The sequence below is a fragment of the Arvicola amphibius genome, chromosome 8, assembly GCF_903992535.2.
Source record: "Arvicola amphibius chromosome 8, mArvAmp1.2, whole genome shotgun sequence".
Taxonomy (NCBI): domain Eukaryota; kingdom Metazoa; phylum Chordata; class Mammalia; order Rodentia; family Cricetidae; genus Arvicola; species Arvicola amphibius.
Window position 1 is genome coordinate 111859107 of NC_052054.1, and position 19939 is coordinate 111879045.

The window sequence follows — 19939 nt, forward strand, 5'->3', positions numbered from 1 at the left end:
CATCTGGGTTTTCATCTTTATCTGGCAGAGAAGTTCAGTCCCGCAAGTTCATGCCACTTGAATCAGAAGTTGCTTGACCTTGAGTTTTCCTTGCAGTGTTGCAGGGCTGGTTTATCTGTAATTGACAGTCTAGGGAAGGCAAAAGCGAACATTGGTAATTGAGGGGATGACCTGTACTGTTCCAGCCTACATTCCACTTCTCCACTTGGCCCTTGCCCAAGAGTAGGGAGAGCAACTGCCCTCAGTTTTATTACACTGGTCAGCTAGAAGAGAAATTGCAGCCACTGTACAATCTTTCGGAGGAGGCTCGCTGCTTCCAGTTCTGTTTCTGAGATACCCAAGGGATGAGATACTGCATGGAAGTGACTACCAGATAGAAGCCAGACTTGTGAGGCGTTGTCAGTAGGAAAGTTGATCTTAGTCTACTCAGTTGGTACCCAACAGTGAACGTTTGCTTCCCAAAACTTCATCTCCAGCCACTGTTGGAGCTAGACCAGTGATAGTCAGCCTGGATAATACGAGGTTATTGTATGAAAGAAACTGTAGTTCTCCACAGTTATAACAGTGAGGAATCCTTGAAACCTTTCTTTTGCTCCTCTTCCTCCATCACTGCCTCTACATGAGGTTAGCTCCTGTCATCATGAGGTTAGCTTATGTCCTCATCCAGGGGCTGACAGTCACCTGGCCCCAGGTTCTGGAAGGAACTCTGGAGACGTCACCAGTGACTAATCTTCATGCTCTCCATGTCGTCTCGCTTGTTCAGAAATGACTGCTGATGCTCAGGGTTTCTGCCTCAACCAGGATCCTCCACCTGGCTTTCAAAGGCCTGCCTCAGCTGCCTTCTCCCTGTCTGATCAATGACCACCCCATCTCTTATTCTGACCTTATTTTCTAGTCTGCATTCACCTCTGAGCGTCGTTCAAGGTGTTCCTTGCTATCTTTATATCTTGAAAAGCTAGCTGGTGCTCAAGCTTGCTTTCCACCTAGACTGAACTTCCTCTTGGTCTCAATACTCCATATTCAACATTTGAATATACCTGCTGTGCTAATTCAGTTTTTCTCACATTACTGTCTTCATTTTTATTCTTAAGTACCATACAAATTAGTAAGTTTTATTGTGATATTTTGTGTATGTGTGTATATATACATACATACACACACACACACATATATATATGTATATATATATATATATTATACTTTGTTGACCCCTGCCTTTCCACTCTCCCGCCATCTCCCTCTTACTGGTCCCTTTTCATCCCGGCAATTAGTCTTCCCTTCTGATTGTGTATCACATATGCTCTATCATCTTCTCTCGCTTCCACTTCCCGTTCCGCTTCTGCCTTTTCCTCTCCTCTCATCATCTTCTTTCTATTTCCATGTCTTATGTATATGAAGACATTTAAAGTGATTCTACATATGAGAGAAAACACACAGTAGATTCTGAATCTGGCTTATTTCTCTGCACACAATGATCTGCAGTTCCATCCATTGTAATTTTATTCCTTATACCTGATCAAAATTCCGTGGTATATATAGCTACTACATTTTCTCATCCATTTATCTGTTTATGGACAGTAAGGCTGCTCCATATTTCAGCTATTATGGATAGAACTTGATGCTTTTATTGATTCCTGGTTGTCTTTCCCCCTCAACTAAATTGCAAATGCCTTGAGATATGGAATAAAAATATGGAAAACAAAAACTTTATCTCATGACTGATTTCTTTTTAAACGGACCCAATGGCACATTTAGTGCCCCACCTATGTTGATTGCTCTTCACTTAGTTTCCTCCTAATGGCAATAAGAATAAAAGACATCTCCTTTGGCTCAGTGGCTTCCTGGCACTGTATATTAAACAAGTGTATTGACCGAATCAGTACTATCTTGACACCAGCTCAGTAAAGAGCAGCCTACTATGTCTTTTGAGGAATCTAAAGTAAGCATGCGCTTTATATTGATTCTACATTATCTTGATAGAACCGATTGTTCCGTTTTAGCACTAAAAACAAGTTGAGTTAGACAAGAAAATAAGTCCAAGTTCACATAGTTGGTCAAGAATGCACTTAGGCCAGTTGTGGTGGCTCCTTAGTCCCAATACTTGGGAGGGAGAGACAGGAAGATCACTGCAAGTCTGAGGCCAGTCTGGTGGACATGTAGATTTCTAGGCCATCCAGGGATAAAAATGGATACCCTGTGTCAAAGTAACAGCAACAAAAGTCATCAGGATTTGAATAGAGACTAGGCTACCTACCACACCCCCGAGAGGAGCTGTCAGACACATAGACAAATGGGCAGCATTTCTCATGAAGGAGTAGTCAATAGAATATCTCTTGGAATTTCTATGACTAGCTGAAAAAAAAATCTAAATTCACAAAGTCTTCAAAGAACACCACAAACGCCCAACCCTTCAACAGGCTGAACCGGCTGGTGCACAGAAGTGTGAAACATCTAAATATGATTGATTCTTTTCCTGAGGGGGGAAAAGGAATCAATGTTTTGCTTTTCCTCCAGTTTAGTAGAGCCTTTGTGTGTGTGTGTGTGTGTGTGTGTGTGTGTTAACCGACTTCCTTTAGAAATTTAAATGCTTAATTTAAATAAGTCCTGGGACTCCACATAGCTCCATCTTGCACAGCTGTGTTTAAAAATGCATGGCCCAGTAGCCAAAAAGTAACTTAATTGAAATTTTGTTCTTTGCCTGCATCACTCAAAGAATATCAAAAGGGAGAAAATTCCTAAAGAGAGAGAATTCTGCTCCAAACCGTGTTTCCTCTCATCAGCATTTCCTCCCTGTACCAAAGTTGTATCCATACCTCTCTTGTGCCAAATCCCCACAATTCCCCTTGATGCCCTCTGCGGGAAGTCTTCCTACCAAATAGCTCTTTCTTGGTTCACTGACCTACCCATCTTCTCATTTTACATTACACCTAGGGGCCAGAAAGTCAGCCATTTTTTTTTTCTGAGACAGGGTTTCTCTGTAGCTTTGGAGCCTGTCCTGCCTCTGCCTCCCGAGTACTGGGATTAAAGGCATAGGCCACCACCGCCCAGCGATGTCAGCCATTCTTAAGTGTGGGACTATACTAGACAGTGTTACATCTGTGTCTGGTCACTTTATAGTGCCTCGAGAGACTCTGGATGAGGCTCTGTCTCTCTTTGTCTCTCAGTCTCTAGCTCTCTGTCTCTCCCCTCCCTCTTCAAATGTAAAATATAGTTAGACTTTCTTTGAACTTCCAACTCCCAAATAAAGCCACAGAGACTTCTTATTAAGTATAAAAGTTTGAGTTTATCTTAGACTTGCTCCCAACTAGCTCTGATAAATTAACCCATGTATATTCATCCATATTCTATCTCATTTCCTGTCCTCCATAGAGTACGTTCGATTTCCTTTGCATCTCACTGGCGAATCTCACTTCTCTTCTTCCCAGAGTTCCTATCTCTGCCCAGAAGTCCTGCCTATTCTCTCCTGAATAGCTATTGGCCATTTGGCTCATTATTAAACCAATAAGAAGGTGCCTTGACAGAGACACCTCTCCACAGTGTACAAAAAGTTTATCCCACAACAGTAAAGCAAATTTTTCTCCCTACCACTCACGTGGTCACTGGTTAGAGCCTACTGCTTAAGGATTTTGCTGAAAATGGTGCCTAGTGCATCAAAGAAGTAAGTGCTGGTCATAATCTATGATAGGTTTATGAATAAATGACAGGGGGTGCAAGTCACTGGTTCCTGACAGAACTGCAATGAAATCTACATGCTGGCTGCATCCACTTAGAAAATATTCCCCTTCTGAGGATATTTGTTTGGCTTTAGCCATTTTGCACATAAATTGTTCCGAAGTTAGGGTAGATACCTCTGAGTCATTGCTGAAAGAATGACTTTGATCACATCCAAAGTCTGTCCCCTCAAGATCTGTCGTAACTTGGGTTTGAAAAGGCAGTGCTATAACATGAGGCTGGTGACAAAGCGTCTGGTAATGAGTCAACAAACACATACCTCAAGACAAACTGTATTAGGAGATTATAAGCAATGTCACCATCTGGTGACTCCCCCAATATGCTGCAGCTCTCCGTGCTGATCTCATTAATGCCTTAGAGCAAGAAGAAATCGGTTCTTAAAGAACACGTGGGAATTCTCTGGTAGACTGTGACAACCATACAAAGGACAGTGGATCAGAGCATCTTTGAGGGTCCTTGGTTTATACAGCAGACATCCATTGTCACTAAACTAGCAAAAAGGAATCTACTAGAGAGGCATAGAATGGCTTTTATAGTCAAAGGAGAGACTGAATAACAACATGGGAAAACACCTTGCTGATCTTATTTCTCCAAGAAGCCAAGCAGGCAGGCCCAGGATGGCACTTGCCATGTTTACCTCCTATGTCATAAACCTTCCAGGAAGCCTCATGCAATCTATGTTTTTGTATCTCTGTTTCTGTCTGTCTTTCAGTCTCTGTCTCTGTGTCCCTCCCGCCCTCCTCTGCCTTCCCCCCTCTTTGAGACAGGGTTTCTCTGCTTAGCTAGCCTGTTCTTGAACTCTCATCATAGACCAGGCTGCCCTCAAGCTTAGAGATCTGCCTACCTCTTGATTGCTAGAACTAAAGGTGTGCAGCACCATACCAGGTCAAGTTTTTGTATTTTAGAAACTTATCTTCTAGTTGGGTGACCTCTGGACTTATTTCTGGAAGCTAAACTGACTGCTTAAATATAAATTTTTTTACTTTTAAGTGTGTGTGTGTGTGTGTGTGTGTGTGTGTGTGTGTGTGTGGTTGGGAGGGTGGGTAGGTGGGTGTGGGTGTGGGTGTGGGTGTGGCCACAGACATTGGAAGCCCCTGGAGCTAGAGTGATAAGTAGTTATGACCTGCCCACCACAAACATGTGAACTGAACTCAGGCCCTCTGCAAAAGCAATACATGCTCTTAACCACTGAGCCAACTCTCCAATCCCTTAAACTGACTCTTTACTCCTATAATTTAATTTAAACATGTACTATCATTAGTGATGGAGAACAATATGTCACTACCCCTCCTATAAATAGCTTTCATATGCTTCCAGACACTAAACCTGTTTCTGAACTTTCTGTGAATCAAGAGGAACAATTAAAAAAACCTCCTCCATCAATTCTGTTTACTGAGCTTTTAACAAGCTTTTCTGAAAGAAATGTCACCAGGCTGTCTGCCCTGGCAAGTCAAGGGTCTATTTGCTCTGTATTGAGAGTGGAGATGATTTATTTAAAAAAAAAGGAAAAATCATGCTGCTGTCACTCAGAGTTAACCCACCTTCCCATAAACATACATGCTTAGGCATGCTCTTTCACACAGATGTTAAAGGCTGCATTTCCCTAAAGAACACCAAGGCATTTCTGCCCAGAGATAGGGTAGAATCATGGCATCCCAGTTGGTAAAGAAGAGGCAGAAGTCCCAACAAAAAGGAATTGCGGCAAAGCAGGGTAACAGCCCCAGCTCTTGAACTAGATCTCAACAAAATCATTTAATCATAAAATATACCAATGATATCAAATAAAATGTATATGTGTTCCATCAATCGAGTGCTTTCCATGCATGATCTTATTTGATGTCTTATCCGCCCAAGCTTTAGAGTTATTTTTCTTTGCTATATATGAAGAAACTGAAGCTCAGACGGTAAAGACAGTACATAATTATATTTACAGGAGGCATCTGAGTAGATGAGGTGGTGTTGCTCCAGAGGCCAGGATGAAATCACTGTACTCTCAAGGACAATGAAATCCAGTGTTGAAGGTGGAGAAAGAGTTTTCAGTCAGTTCAGGCAATGTTGACAGAGGTTTCTATCCTGCCCAGTCCCACAGCCATTCAGTCCCAAAAAACCATGCAGAGGTCTATACTAATCATAAACAGATTGGTCTATTAGCATAGGCTTCATATTAACTCTTACATCTTACATTAACCTATAATTCTTGTCTGTGTTAGTCACATGGCTTGGTACCTTTAATCAGCAAGGCATTCTCATCTTGCTTCCTCTGTGTCTGGGTAATGACTATAGACTGAATCTTTCCTTTTCCCAGGATTCTCCTGTTCTGGTCACTCTGCCTCTACTTCCTGCCTGGTTGCCCCACCTTTACTTCCTGCCTAGCTACTGGCCAATCAGGATTTTATTAAACCAATACAAGGCCATTGTCCCACATCGGGGCAGCTTCCTGGTTCCTGCAGTAAGGTGGAAGGGTAGAGCCCCAGGGAAGAATTGGGAATCTACTCAAACCCACAGGGACTTGAATCTAGTCTCAAACCTCAACAGGCTGAGATGTGCCCATTGTAAAGACAAGCACCCTGCTGCTAACTGCAGGTATTCAGGCAAAGTTCATGAGCCAATATAATAAATGAGCCTGTTAATGATGCAGTGGCCTCCAAACCATAGACCCAGGCTCTATGTCTCGTCCTAGGACAAGACTCAAAGAAAATCACTAGAAAGTCTATGTTCCTGTTATGTGCTCCCTCACTTGGAACTATAACCCCATTCATACCCTGTGCCTAATCATTGTCCTTCCAAAATCCCGATGGTCCTCTATTGCCCAATGGACCACAAGCCTAAAAATACATCCAGCCTCTTCCAATCTGCCCCTCCATCTTTCCAGTGACCTCAACCTTGTCCCTCAACCTGTGTCAATAGAAATATTGCATTAAAATGGATATTATTCATTTGTGTTGGCTACAGTGTCAACACAAAAATGTCTTTTCTCAGTCACCAAACTGGACCACTTGGATTCTGATACAAGATCAGATTCAACCCTATCTTGCCTTGTACTGGATGGCCAGCATCCTTAGGCAGGCTCCCTTAGATGGTGCTCCCAATGGTTGCATTACCCTCTGCAGCTCCAGTGCTGTCAGAGTTGGTATTTTCCTTGCCTTTCCTTGGGTCTTGGAATTCTCAAAAAGTAGGCAGCTGATGGCAAAGCAGCTTGTTTTATTGATTGGCAACTGGTCTTAGGTAATGTGGGGCAGGCTGCAGTAAATACTCACACTGACTGACAGCACCCACCAGGGTGCAGAGGTCCGTATGACTTCACACACTCAGGGCTGAGGAGCAAGAGGGCTGATACATGCCCCTCCCCACTCTGTGTCCTTCCACTTCTCGATGTCTGCAGCACATGATTTGTTTCTGAGGCTCTGCCTGCTCCTGTTTCTGCCTCTGGCTCATCTTCTCATTTTGAAATTGCATGCCCCCTGTCCATTGTTTTAGAAAAGTGCGGGCATGGCCACCCTTTTCACAGCACAGACTTCATGTAATATGGGCTCCACTCCCCTCAGACACTGATCTGGTTAAGCTGAGGGCTTCGCTCACTTGGAAGAATGTTGAACCACTACTTGTTAAGAATTAACCTCAGTCTAGCCAGGAGCCTTTAAAAGCTTGGATGAGAGACTCAGTGTCTTCACAGGCCTGGATGATTCTTCCATAAACATGGCTATGAACCTCAGGACTGAGAATGGATTAGAGGGCATCACATCTACAATCAGGAGTCAATGGGTTGATACATGCCTGAAGTACATTTTCCTGAAGAGAGGCTGCAGTTTCATAGGCCCTTTCTCTCATCCTTCCTGTCAATACTTTGCCATGATGCTGTATTGTCATGGAAAGCTTTCTTATTGGTGATACTGACAACAAGGACCATAATGCAGCAGATTGCAAAGTAATGACAGGAAAGATACTTTCTCCTAATTTTATCTTATGTGCTCGCGTGTTTAGCATTCACGTGTGCATGTGTACCACATGTGTGCCTGTCTCCCTCAGAGACCAGCAGAGGGCATCAGATCCCCCAGGACTGGAGTCACAGATAGTTAAGAGAGGCCCCGTAGGTGCTGGAAAGGAATCAAAGTCTCAATAAATTCTTTTAGCTCTGACTCCTCTCCCCAGTTCCTTAAGTGTTTGTTTTTATTATTTTTTCAACCATGTGTATATGTGCTTATGTATCTGCATGCAAGCATGCTCACATGTGCGTAGGTAGCCACAGCAGCAAGAAGAGGACATCTGACCTCCTGCAGCTGGAGCTGCAGAGGCTTGAGAGTCACACAGTGTGGATGTCTGCCATTGATGGTTCTTTAGGAATTCTGGATTTCCTTCATCGTTTCGCCATTATGTCATGGGTGAAGAAGAGCTAGGTAAGTTTACCATATAATTTAATTGCAGTAAGTTTACCATATAGTTCAATTACAGGCTATAATCCTGCAAAGTGTATGCAAAGCATTTAAAACAGAATCTGTTATCTGGGTTTTGTTTCCCTATAGCTCTTCATGTTTCTGGTAGTAATAGAATAATACAAAGGAAAAACACCTCCCCTTTATTGAACGGTGGGTTTTATTTCGAAGACTTATTTGATTTCATGAGTATGAGTATCTTGGTGCATGTATGTATGTGTATCATGTGTTTGCCTGGTGCCTGGGCAGAAGAAAGCATAGGACACCCTGGAACTGGAATTATAAGGAGTTGTAAGTACTGGGAACTGAACATGGGTCCTCTGCAAGAGCAGCAAGTGCCCTTAAGCACAGAGCCATCTCTCCAGCCTCTTATTTTTTTTATTGTGTATTTCTTACTCTGATATAAATTCATTTAATATCAATCTTATAACTGAGAAAATTATATTGCAAATCATTATTGCCAGAATAAAACATTGGGATTGGGGTTCTTAATTGGAATTAAAATATAGTTTTAAATGAGTAGAGAATTTCATTTCTCATGCAAAGCCAACATCTTGTAGCTGTACTATTCAGAAAGATAACCTCTAAGGTCATCTTGGGTAGCAAGATTATAACTGAGTTTTTTAAGTGCCAGACATAAGAGGGTGGAGAGATGCAGCAGAGTTAAGAGCACCTTCTGCTCTTGCAGAGGACTCGGTTTCAATTACCGGACTCAGTTACAAACTTACATGGCAACTCACAACCATCAGGGGATTCATTGCCATCTTCTGACTTCCATGGGAACCAAGAACACACATGGTGCACAGACATACATACATGTACGTAAAACAGTCATAAAATGAATAAATATAAAGAAGAATCAGACTTGAAAGTGGCTTACATATTTCCTGCCTGAACCCACTCCCATTGCGTGAGTTAATTGCAAGGAATACTGGAAAATGCAGAGAAGCACCGGAGATCACAGGAGTTGTGATAGTCTTTGGGAATGATCCCTTTAAAAGTCACGCACCATGATAAGATCTTTAATGGCATTTCCTTGATACTGATTTGCACTTACACACTCTACTAAGGCTAAGCTAAGCCCCAAACTTTTGAAGAGGAGAAAATATGCTATTCTAGCCTAAAATTCCCACATCAAAGACCTTTGTTACATTTGTTCTTTTAGTAAGGATAGAGAGAACAATTCTTAGCACAGCCTCCAGTATCTATCTGACATCACCGGAACTCCGGCAACCTCTCAGTGTCGGATGCTCCATTCCCTCTCTTCGAGATCTCACCACTCTCCTCTGCCCAACAGAGCATCTTCAGCTCCCCTGATGCCTCCCGCCTGGGACTCGAGACCTGCCATGCTGAATTCCACGCCCCCCCTCCCTCTTGACTTAAGGCCTGGCTCACACATCACTAAGGGAAGACTCACCTTGATCATCGAGTCTGAGTTTCAGTCCTCCCTCACTCACTCTCACGCAGCGCCTTCCATTTCCCCTTCTTTATTACACACGCGTGTGCGACTCTTGGACCGACCTTACTTTTGCTATCATATCTCAGCGAATATTTACTAAAACCCACGAGTAACTGAATTCTGGAAATTAATGACAGAATTATCATGCCTGATCAAGACTCACCAGGATTGTATGTTGAGAGAGACAGCTGAGAGGTGGAGGGACAGATTCCTGAACAGAATCCAAATTCTACTTGCAGAAAGGGGGTGGGAAGCACAGATAAACACACCTGCTCTGCCTACTTGACAGCCAGTGCGCTGCAGGCTGTCATAAGTTCTCATGGGGATATTGTCAAATTTTATCTGTGTGCATAATTTAGTATATGAATACCCATTTTGATATGTTAGGTAGGTATTAGCTAGAATATTTTTGAACTGATAATACTCTTTTGCTGTGGTACAGGGCATATTTTTTTCATGAACAAGAAGCAGGAGGCATGGAACTTCACCAAGGTGTGGGTGCTGGGATTTAGCAAATTCAATTATGCGTTCTGGACGCTAGAGACGTGGGGCTGAAGAGGTCCAAGATGTTTATTTCATAATGGTTCATTGTCATTGTCAGTAGACAATGACACATTTGGGTGTGTCTATGAAAACATTCCTGAAAGGATTGATGGTGGGAGACAGAGATCTGAGAGATCAGGGTCTGGCATCTCTGTCTTCTGAAGAAGACGCCATTGGAGCAGTGTCTGATAGAAACAGCTTAAGGAAGAAAAGTGGGACTGGGCTCACAGTTTCCATCAATCAGGGCAGGGAAGACGTGGTGGTATAATGGGAACATATCAGAATCTCCCCACATCTCAGAGATCCAAAGAACAAATTGCTGAAGCTGGAATCAGGGCTGGTTCTAACTCCCAAATGTCCAAATCTCAATACCCTAACAATACTAGCCATGGTTCCTTCTCCCACAAAGGTCCTAACCAGCCCAAATGTCCCACTATCTAGAGATAAAGTATGCAAACATATAACCAGGAGGGGACAATTCACATACAAACCATACCCAGGAGGGGACAATTCACATACAAACCATAACATCAGTGCTGCTAGGTTAAAACCACATATAGTCTTCTTAGATGTTCTATCTTCAAGTACAATCATATTAAAAGTTGGCGCCTACCCCGAGGCACTACCCTATAGGATGGGGTCTAGGGCTGAGTTAAAGGGACAGGGAGGAGGGAAAAGGCAGCTGAGCAATGGCATTCCTTCTTCCTACTTCCTGATCCACCCAGATATGGCTGGGAGTCATTCCTTCTTTCTTCTCCCATGATGGGCTGTAGCCCCTGACACCTTGATGCCAAGTAAACCTCTGTTTCCTTCAATTCATTCTCATTGGGTATTTTGCCACAATGAAAAGAAAGGTCACCAATACACACATCAACATGACCCATGCACTAAAACTACATCATTCAAAACTGTTGTGTATCTTAGTGGCAACAAGCACATGAAGGGTCCACAAAAGGGATGCAAGGAGAAGTCCCAGTGGCTGAATCTGGAAATTTGAGAGTAACAGAAATAATACCAAAGCATGGTATTGTATCACCACCTCCAAAGTGTAAACATATGTGAGTTCATATTGATACAAATATATGACTGAACTAAATAGGTGAAAAGAGACGCACCTTTACTACAGATTAATTTTATTTAATACAAGCAGATATTCCCACCTGCAGAAGATGGCATTTTACCTCCTTCCATGTGAGGAAGACTTAGCCATGTGCATCAAGAGAACAGAGGATAACACCAACACCTGTTGACATGCCAATGTGAAAAGGGGAAATTCTTCATGGTCCCACCCCAAGATGAAGAATTTACTCGTTACAGGTTGTCAACGCCTCTTGAGAGAGGAAGAAACAGTCTCCTCCAGGGCTCCCATGCAAGGTTTCCCTGTCCCTAGTGGTCAAACTGGGACACATGTACAGATGAGCAAATTTAAATAGACTTAGTAGTTCCACATATGTGCATATATGGGTTGCTTAACAATAAGAACCAGAAAAGAGATCATGAATTTGGGAGGGAAGATGGGGAGGGGCTAGAGAGGGAAAAGGGAGGCAGGATTAATGTAGATATAATCCTAAAAACATAAAAGTACTAAAATTCTTTTAAAATGATAGAGGATCGGAAGGGGGACATGGTGACTTTCAATGAAAAAGCATAGCAGATATGGCCAAGGTGAACCACACTGACCTCATAGAGCCTTGAGATGATATGAGATGAAATGAGCAGCTCACCTCTGTGGTCTTCTTCTTTGAGTCCTGTAACCCCCACCTAGTTGTGAAGGGCCCTAGACAATGAGAGATCTCCTACACAGCACAACTGTTGACTCATAACTGTTGAGATCATGAAAAGGAGAAAAAGGTTAAGAACTTGTCACAGCCTGTCACAAGCTACAGGAGACCAAAGGAATATAGTGAATAAATGCAATGGGTACCTTTTATGGTAACCTGAAGTTGCAAAGAAACATGGGTGATGTGGGAGGCAGAGAGACAGGGGAAAGAAGGCAGAGTCAGGGAGATGCCCCCAGCTGCTGGAGAAGCAAGATGTGAGGTAATGCTGTGGTCACGTGGCAAAATATAAAACAACAGAAATAGGTTAATTCAAGTGGTAAAAGCTAGTTAATAATAAGCCTGAGCTAATAAGGTCAAACAGTTGGTAATTAATAGTAAGCCTCAGAGTGGTTATTCAGGAACTGGTGGGTGAGAGAGAAACCTGCAGTTACACATTGGGGGAAATACTGGTGGGTTCCAAGTAAGTTTGATGGAGTTTAGTTCCTGATGAGGTGACATGACTAATTCTAAGTGTAACAAATAAATGATTGACACTCTATATCATCCTTTCAACTTTCTTATAAGTCTAGAAATAATTTCAAAAGATAAGTTTTAATTGCTGATTTAAAAAAAAGGCTAAGAACAAATGTTCTAAAATTCATGTTTAAGGTGCTGCAGATGTGACTCAGCAATTAAGAGTCCAGTTCCCAGGGCCCATGTTGTGCAACTCACAACTTCCTGTAAGTCCATCACAGGGAGCCTCTAAACTCTACGGGTTTCTGTACTATGTGCACATAATCGCCCCCCCCCATACATACCACTGCCACCACACACAGACATACATAAACACAATTAATAAATAACACATCTGTCCTTGTTCGAGGCAACAATATTAAACCTCTGAGTTTCCTGGGCTCCCCAAATGTTTTTACTCCCTGGTTATAACACTTTATGTTTGCGCCTAGGTATAATGTCATCAGTTCGTCGTAGAGGACCTTGTGACATCATAACATAAACTTGATCTACTACTTGTTGTCGTAATAGTGCCATCTCCCTGAAGATCCATGGCGGATGCTTTCTAGACTTAGTGGCAAGGACAGTCATGATTCTGTAAGTTGGCTTAGACCCTAGTCACCAGGAAGCTTAAAGTCAATTCTGCCACACACACCTCTAGGAGATTTAAGACATTAAATACAGATCCTGCAGCTAAGTTCCCACTCCAAGCTTGCTGTGACCATCTCACCTTTCCCTTCCCTCTGCTCAGTCTCCACACACAGAAATGGGCTCTCTCTCTGGAATCTCAGTGCCAAGCTTGGCATCTGGAGTCTCACAGCTGCCATCCATGCATTGTTTATCACCCGCCGTGCACCCTTCAAACATTCAACAAAACACCAAGGATATTCAAACTTCAAAGCAATCTAATAGACCAGAGCCTGTTTTCTTCGTCATTTTCCAGATCAGGTAAGCAAGTGTGAGGGAGGAGAGCAACTGTCCCTGTTGCGGAAAGAGGGAGTGGAATAACTTGAATTGAAACCCACCAAGTCTGGCTCTAAAGCCAGGGTTACTAACTTTGGATTGCCAAGTAGTTTGTAAATGAGAAGGGGTTGATGAAAGAAAGTAATAGGTGGGAAGGAGGAAAAAAAAGAGGGAGAGAGAAAGAGAGAGGGAGATGGAGAGGAAGGGGAAGAGAGAGAGTTTAATGTAAATGTAAGATGGTGTTATCTGTTGTTGACAACCTCAAGATTTGGAACTTTAAAAAAAAGTGAAAGGACTATATTCACCCCATTCAAAAACAATCTGCACCACTGAAAGACACATCGGTCACACTTTAGGGTTTAAGGCAAGAAAAGATATCGCTAAAATTCAAATATCACTTGAAGGAAGGTAAATCCAGGGTTGAAACTCATTTATCACCTTAGCTGGGTGGTCTTCTAGCAGAAGCCTCAGTTTGGACGACATTTGATTCGTGGAAGGCCCAGCACATCTCAGGGCTCTGGAGCCTGCATCAGTCTGGGGCTGAAGGAGAGGAAGCTTACAGCAGTGAGCGGTACTGGAAAGCTGAGGAAACTGGGCTGTGGGTAGGCACTTCACCGACCTGGACCATCCCTGGTGAGGCAGCTGGTTGGTTCTACAGGCCATTATGAACCAGTCAAGCAAAGAAAAGACATAGAACCAGAGCCTGAAACCCTTGCTGTACCACATTCCGTTGATTTCCTCTGGACACTCCCTCTCTTGTCCCCATTCTTGCCTCAAAAGGCCCTGGTTCATCTAAAGGACTACTTCTGTTTATTGCATGTGATGTGGAACACTTAGGAGGCAGTGCAATCAATGATGGCCATAATCGCTGTTGATTGAGAGTTTTCTGGATTTTCTGTTTGTTCGTTTGTTTGTTTGTTTACATAATTTCATTCCAACTTCCCAGGGAGTCTTTGAGGTGGTAGGACTACTCCTTCAACACCAGATAATGGGAGGGTCAGAGGTTTGTGGAGAATTGTCTAAGATTGCAGGCTTGTAAAGGAGATCGCTTAGATATGAGCACTAATCTATCTGGCTCCAGGCAAAGGCTCTTATCTCCTTACCCCAGTCTCTCCTTGGTTTACCTACATCCTGGGGCAAGTCAGTTGGTTTTTGGCTCCTAGCAAGTGAGAGCAGCCTTCTTAAACGCTAGTGTTCCTACGGCTCAACTGAACATTTTAACATCTGGCCCAGAGAAGTGGTGCATACTTTTCATCCCAGCAACCAGGAGGCAGAAGCGGTGGGCCTCTGTGAATTCACACCACTCTGGTTTACAAAACAAGTTCTAGGCCAGCCAGATTATGAAGTGAGAACCCCCCATCTCAAGGGAATAAGAAAAAGGTTGTGAATGTAGTAGGCGTGTCAGGATCCTAGACGGCAAGTTTCCGAAGTTGGTGGCCTAGGGTGTACATCTTTAGAAACAGGGAGCTGCATCAACTTTGATTGGTATGCATGAGGACCAGGCCTCTCAACAAGTTCAGATTCACAGGAACGCTGTGTGTGCTGATGTTGAGAATGGATTCCCATGTGCATTCTTTAATGAGAGTCTCAAAGATGATCCTGCAGTCCCCCTATGGAATCCACATTAACACAGTAGGCTGGGTGATCAGTAAGGCCCCTTCCTCACTCTAGAAGCTTTTGAAGATATACTCAATGGGAAGATGTTAGAGATACAGCTACTCAATGACTCTCACTGGCGTTCTTGTGCTCAGTTGTTTATCCCTAAGCCCCTTGGGGCAAAAGTCTCTAAAGTAGACTAGAGAGGCAGAAAAAGATCCTTTGGATGACTCTTTAAGTAATAATTGCTTCAAAAGTCACCATGGCTTTCTATGTCTGGTATAACAATAATTGGTTTTCTATTCTTTAATAAGAACCAGTCTTTCCTCCGAGCTTCATAAATATGGGGTCAGTGCTACCCTCATTAAGGCCAAAATGCTGTTCAAGTAGCGCTTCTAAGTGGAAACAGGGTCCCTCCTCACCACTGAGACCCCCCGTGGCCCGGAAAAGTAAGAACCGGTGTCAGCAGTGCCACAAGACATAGCACAGATCACCCGTGCTCTGTGGCCAGCTAGAGCTGATTAAGAGTCTGACGGTGAAAGACCTACTCATTATGATGATGGTGAGTGTTCTTAACTCAACAGCTACCTTGGGAATTAGGTTGTCTTCTCCATGTGACCCGAGTGACCTTGGGAATTAGGTTGTCTTCTCCATGTGACCCGAGTGACCTTGGGAATTAGGCTGTCTTCTCCATGTGACCCGAGTGACCTTGGGAATTAGGCTGTCTTCTCCATGTGACCCGAGTGACCTTGGGAATTAGGCTGTCTTTTCCATGTGACCCGAGTGAACTTTGATGGTCCACGAGGTCCGCCCAAACATCTGTGTACAAACCAACATAGTTCTTTGAAAGCTTTTTTTTGGTCCGGCATGAAGTCAAGAACTTAAGTGGATAAATTCCTTCTTTCCATAAGGAACTGAGCATCTCATGGTGCTTGTCTTCATCACCCCCTCCCCTCTCTGACACCTGTCAATGGAGTCTGGGAAACCCATAATAAATGCTATCATTTGTTGTTCTGCAAAGTTCCAGACACGGTAGGAGGTGTACCAGGAGGGCTGGTGTGACAGGTTATAATAAAATCCCCTAGACTAGGTGACTTATGAGGAACAGAAATTTATCTCTCACAGTTCTTGAGACTGAGAAGTCTAAGAACAAGGTCCCAGATGAGTCTGTGTCTGGTGAGGTCCCATTTCCTGGATCAAAGACGACCATCTTCAGCTTCTCTCTGTAGATGAGGAAGGATAAGGGTCTTCTGTGGGTCTCTTGTATGAGGGTACATAATTCCATTCACAGAGATAGATATGAATAATTTGCATTGGTATAAATCTTGATTTACCGATACAAGTTTAAGGTCAATTTTGTTATATATGTGTGTGTGTGTGTGTGTGTGTGTGTGTGTGTGTGTGTGTGTGTATGTATTTCTGATCTTGATTAAGGTATTGTGATTGTGTAGTTCATTTAGAAATATAATGCATAATTAGGAAATAAAGGTTGTTAATGGATAATCATCAATAATAGTCAAGCTTGTAGTCATGTTAGTTAGATTTTCTAGATATACAGAGATATATTTCAGTTAGATAGGCATTCTTCAACTATGGTTGAAGGAGGGAGGGCCTGCTTTTCGTCCCTGCCACCTGGCTAGCTTACACCCAAAATAATCACACAGAAACTGTATTCATTTAAACATTGCCTAGCCCATTATCTCTAGCCTCTTATTGGCTAACTCTCACATATTAGATTAACCCATCTCCATTAATGTATATCGCCACTTGACTGTGGCTTACAGGCATGAGTCTAACCAGTGTCTGTCTAGGGCAGGAGAACCATGGCACCTGCCTGTCTGTTCTTCTTCCCAGCATCATGTTCTGTCTTCCTCACCTATCTAAGTTCTGCCCTATCAAAAGGTCAAGGCAGTTTCTTTAAAAACCAATGAAAGCAACACAAATACAGAAGGAACTCCTACACCAATTCACAAAGACTCCTCATGTCCCAAAGACCTCTTAATACCATGCATTGGTCATAAAGTTCCAGCCTGTGAACTTTAAAGGGACACAAACATTCAGACCATAGCAGGTGGTGTAGAACAAACCTAACAACAACTTGAGCTGGGCCAGGAAAGATGACTGCGCATTTCAGGATGATCGATAATAACAATATACACAAAACACTTTGGAGTATACGGTACGCTTCATCCAACCCTAGAAAGACATTCTATTATTCTTCTTTTAAACTTAAGGAAACTGCAGCCCAGAGACATTAAATGGCTTCCAGGTGATCATGAGAAAATGATAGAAATGGACAGAAATCCAGGTCTATTGAATCCCAGTGTCTACTCTTTTGAATTCTATCCATCATTCAACGCTACAAAGGTGGAAAGACTTCAAATATAAAAAAAGGAACAAAATATGCAGATAATACAGGTATCAAGCCTTACTTGGTTTTGGTATGGATATCCCCCTTTGGAACAGTGGAATTAATCGGATTGTCCGTTCATTCAGTAATCACATTATAGTCTTCTGTAATAATATTACTCTATAATAAATTATCATCACCTTCTCAGCTGAAGAAACTATGAACAAATGGAGATTTCTGGAAGTAAACCCTTGTATTGAAGACAGGATATGATTAAAAGCTGTACGTAGCTGACGCTCAGAGCTATGGGACTGCTGACTAAGAAGAGATTAATACTGGCTGAGAAAGAAAAGCTGCAATGGCTTTTGTGAGAGAAAGGTGGTGGATTGTGCCCCCATAGGATCAAAGTAGCCCATTCCAGGCCATACATCTTCTTGAAATGTGATGTTGTGATTTACCTTATTATGAGCAGAATTCCTGGTCCCCCAAATTTGATATGTTGAAGCCCTACACTCCCTAATGGGACTGTATTTGGAGACAGAACATTTAAGAAGGTAACTGAGGCTCAATGAGGCCTTAATCGTGAGGCCTTACCCCTGAAACACTGGGACTGTGGCTTGCACGTGACATGGATGCTCCCCAGGATCGTGGGCTTGCACACTACTTCCTGTTGGTACAGGTTTGGGAGTCTATGGTGCAACTTCTGGGGGAAGGAGGCATGGCTGGTGGACTTGGGTCACTGAATATGGACATGTGAGGGTTAGCACCAGCCCCACTTCTAGCTTGAGAGCTATGCTTTCTAGCTTGCTGAGATGTGAGAAGCTTCTGATGGGTATTTCCATTGCCATGAACAGGGCTATGCCTTCCCTGCCATGGCCAAAAGAAACATTTCCTAACTTACCTTATTTCTGCTCTCTCGCGCTCTCTCGCTCTCGCTCTCTCTCTCTCTCTCTCTCTCTCTCTCTCTCTCTCTTCCTCTTCCTCTTCCTCCTCTTTCTCCTCCTCCTCCTCCTCCTCCTCCTCCTCTTCCTCCTCCTCCTCCTCTTCCTCCTCCTCCTCCTCCTCCTCCTCCTCCTCCTCTTCCTCCTCCTCTCCTCTTCCTCCTCTTCCTCCTCCTCCTCCTCTTCCTCCTCCTCCTCTTCCTCCTCCTCCTCTTCCTCCTCCATCTCCCTCCCTTTCCCTCTCCCTTCCTCCACCTCTCTGCCAAGTGAAGACACAATGAGAAAGCAACCATCTGCAGCATAGTACATAGTCCAGTAAAATCAGTACTGCTAACACCTTGTTCTTAGACTTCCAGCTCCCATAAATAAATGTTCATCATCACGCCACTCAGACTATGGCATGAACTGACAGATGGGTATGCCTCTCCGCAAGAGGTAGGTAGAATCAGCTATTCCCCTTTGCATCTTAGACAGCCCATGACCCGCTTCGAATTGTGGCAACAGAAATGACACTGTACCACATCCAAGTCTCTAAGAGAACTTTCAGCTTTGGTTTTCACCTTCTGGAGGTTTGAGCGATAACACAAAGTCTATCTACTACTGTGAAAAACACAGAAAGGAGAGGCTTTTGAGTCTTAAGTGTGATGAGATGGAAGGAGGAACAGGAAGACGAGGAACACTGAAGATAGAATACAGAGTTTCAGGCATCCCCACCAAGGAGTCACACAGGTGAGTGAAGCCACCTTCAGCTTGCACCTGCAGCAGCATGGTCCGATAGCACGAAGTAAATTAGCTACCAGCCATCCCAACTGAACTCTGCTGGGGCCAATACATAGACCTGTAAACAGGCAGATGACAGTTCTTATGTAAACTGTGGAGCTCTGGACTAATTATCAATGCAGTGATAGACTTCACAGGTGAGGAAGGGGTCATTCAGAATGGAGAAAATGGTTCAAATAATGGCATACTGATAAAAAATGTAATATAACTAGAGATAAATAATTCTGATTGATAAGGCTTTAAAAATATAGCAGGAAAATGAGAAGGTGATACTAGGAAGGTAGGCTAGGATAGACTGTGGGACTTTCCCTGCACCTTTTATTCTGAGCAATTAGGATATGTGTTGTAGAATATTATCTTAACTAGGCAAAGATGTGTTGCATTTGTTTAATGGTGTAAGGATGTGCGCTTAGTTATGTAAAGGTGTGTTGTATTTGTTTCGTCTTGCCTGCCTAAGGCACCTGATTGGTCTAATAAAAAGTTGAATGGCCAATAGGTAGGCAGGAGAGGGATAGGTAGGACTGGCGGGCAGAAATAATAAGTAGGAGGAGAAATCTAGGCAAAATAGAAGAAGAAGGAGGAGAAGAGAATGAGGAAGAGAAGGACACGCCCAGGGCAAGAAGCCTGGCAGCTGCCAGACAGACAGACACAAGAAACAGTGTAAGTAAGACATACAGAAGGAAAGAGAATTAAAAAGCCATGAGGAAAAGGAAGATAAAGAGAAACAGGTTAATTTTAAGTTAAAGAAGAAAAGATCTAGCCAGAAATGAGCCTTAGCTAAGCCAAACATTCATAACTAGTAAGTCTCCGTGTCATGATTTGGGAGCTGGTTGGTGAGCCAAAAGAAAAAACCTGGTACAGATGTGCCAGGT